General features: G+C 53.0%; 1 pseudogene; it reads left to right on the forward strand.

Annotated features, from left to right (window-relative positions):
• The first annotated feature begins 324 nt into the window (after nt 1-324).
• Nucleotides 325-2,557, forward strand: part of LOC119279981 — an 8,187-nt pseudogene continuing 5,954 nt past the window's right edge.

Genomic DNA, 2,557 nt, shown 5'->3' on the forward strand with positions numbered 1-2,557 from the left:
ATCGGCCCAGTCGCCCCCCAGATCGTTGTTTATCGCCGGTTTGGGACGAAATAACAACCGGCGAATCCAAACCGAACCCAGCGCGCCAACTGAAGCGAAAAGTCGCCTGGACCCGCGCTATCGGCTACACCGAACGATTTCCCACCGTTTTCTTCCCCTTTCCCTCCATTTCCCCCCTTATCCCCCCGACTCTCCCTGATTCTCCCCAGATCCGCCCACCATGCTGCTGAAGAAATATGCGGCCCCTCGCCTAGCCACCGATGTCGCCGTCCAACCAAAGCGGAGGAAGCCGAGGGAGCCGATGGCAATGCCCCCCCCCCCAGCATGTCAAACTCCAAGTGGAAGGCCGACGTTGATCGCTGGGAGGCGGACCTGTGGCGTCCTTTTGTAGCGGGAAAGACCATTTCGAATTTTTGGGGGACGAAACCTGGGGGCCCGACTGAAAACTCGATCGTCCCATGGGTGAAAAACTGCCGGCACAAACGCCAAAAGGAATTCGCTGATGCGCTGGGGAACCAAACGGCTAGAGATGCTCTTAGATGCCAGCCTCCCGGCAAGCGCATGTCTGGTGGCACCATGAGGCCGAACCACGGGGACTCCTCCGCCTACGCAATGGTTAGGCTACATGGCCCCCAGCTACTGCTTCCGATCTAGCTGTCGTGACACCACATTGTTGTGTAAGTGGAGGACTACAACAATCATTTGGAGGTGAAGGCGGTGTCGGCGGTTGTGAGAGCGGCGGAGAGATGTGTGTGAGAACGGGGGTGGAAGGGTGACCTATTTGTTGGGGAGAGAGGGCGGAGAGGTTTGTGGACACCGGTGACGGTGTTATGCCACCATCAATGGCCTCATATTCCTGTTCGGGCCCCACAGGGGATGCGTGTGTCCAGATGGCGAGTTGGCATATGGGCAACCGCCTGCGGTCAAAGGTTTGGCCGCCATTATGCCCTATTTACCGTCAGAACCACACTACTTACACATCCCGGCCATCATGGTGCTGTCAAGCGTGGTGAGAACAACCACGTGGCACGACTGTTCACCGTGTGAGCTGCACTTTTACCATTATACGCCGAGGGTTTAAGGCTGTTGCCAATGCATCGGTGCTTAGATGAGGTGCTAGGCACATTAAATAGCTTAGCAACTATACTCCCCAATGCATAGGTGCTTAGCTTATGATAGCTAAGCTTGCTTCATTTAATGATTTAGCAACTAAAGCTCTTCATGTATTGGTGGGCTTTCTTCATTTAAATATTTTGCCTAGGTTCACGCACTTAGCATTGTTTCTTCCTGAGGTCACCACATTTATCTCTCCCTTCTTAAATAACTTGCCACGTCAGATTTATTGCCCACGTGAAAGGTTTAGCACATGTACAAGGTGGAGCATTGAGAGAGGCCTAATAAGCCAAGTGTATTTTAGGTGTATCATGGCATACATGGTAGTAAGCCGATGACTCGTTCTTCGCCGCATGCCTCTAACACACGTCTTAAAACGTTATAAGCCGACGGCCAATAAAGTACGCTCGGCTTACCGAGAAACACAAGGTAAATATGCTTTTTTCCGTAGTGTATGACGGATGGAATGAGCAGGAAATATTTCCTCGTGATTCTCACACTTAATATGTGCATCATCCCGACAGGCACTTTGTACTTATACAGAGTGCCCACACATTTGAAAATAGATAGTGTTTTAGATGTTATCATGCTTTTATATAGATAGCGCCCTATAGCTGAGTAGGGCATTTTGAAGACCAAGCTCAATGGAGACCTTTATTTTGGAAAATTCAAAATTCAAAATTTTCAGTATCAAAAAATTCAAAAAATAAATACACATGTATCCAAGGATGTAATGTGTATGCGTGAAAATTTCAAGGATGAAATACGTGGAGTTGCGAGCTGCACACAAAAACAAAATCATAGACTTTAAGAATGAACTTTTTTTTTGAGGAACCGGCTGGAGCACTGCCTTTGTCCTGTGAAGACTCGCCTATTTCGCTCCTTCCAAACGGACCATATCGCGTAGATGCTTCTTCCACTGCGCCTCTTGCGCACTTGCTTGGACTGGGAATTCAGAGTCTTGTCCCACCAGTCAGACACATTTCCTGGCTCCGGGAGGAATCCCGAGATTGGAACGCCTTCGTTAGTCCAAGAGTTCACCTAGTTCCAAACCGCGACCGTGAAGGGACAGTCTTTGGGGCCGTCGGGGCCGAGGAAGGCAGCCGGGGGGCCGCCGCCCGCGCCTCCCTCTCCTCTCCCTCTCTCCCCTAGTGCCGCCGCCCCTGCCTCCTTCCCCGCCGCCACCCGGCCTCCTTCTCCTCTTCCTCTCGCCCCTAGCGCCGCCGCCCCTGCCTCCTCCCCTCATGTCCTCCTCCTTCCACCCCCTCCGGTCTGGCGCCGCCCAGATTGTATAGGGTGGCTAGGGTTTCAGGCTGGTCAGCGCCTTCGCCGCCGGCGGGGCTCCGGTGGACTCCGACGGCTCCTCTCCGTCTCTTCCCTTGCCCCCACGTGCGGTTCTGCTTCCCACTGTCCACGAGGTGCAGCCTTGCAGGGGCGCATCGGG

Source organism: Triticum dicoccoides, chromosome 3B (assembly GCF_002162155.2).
Source record: "Triticum dicoccoides isolate Atlit2015 ecotype Zavitan chromosome 3B, WEW_v2.0, whole genome shotgun sequence".
Lineage (NCBI taxonomy): Eukaryota > Viridiplantae > Streptophyta > Magnoliopsida > Poales > Poaceae > Triticum > Triticum dicoccoides.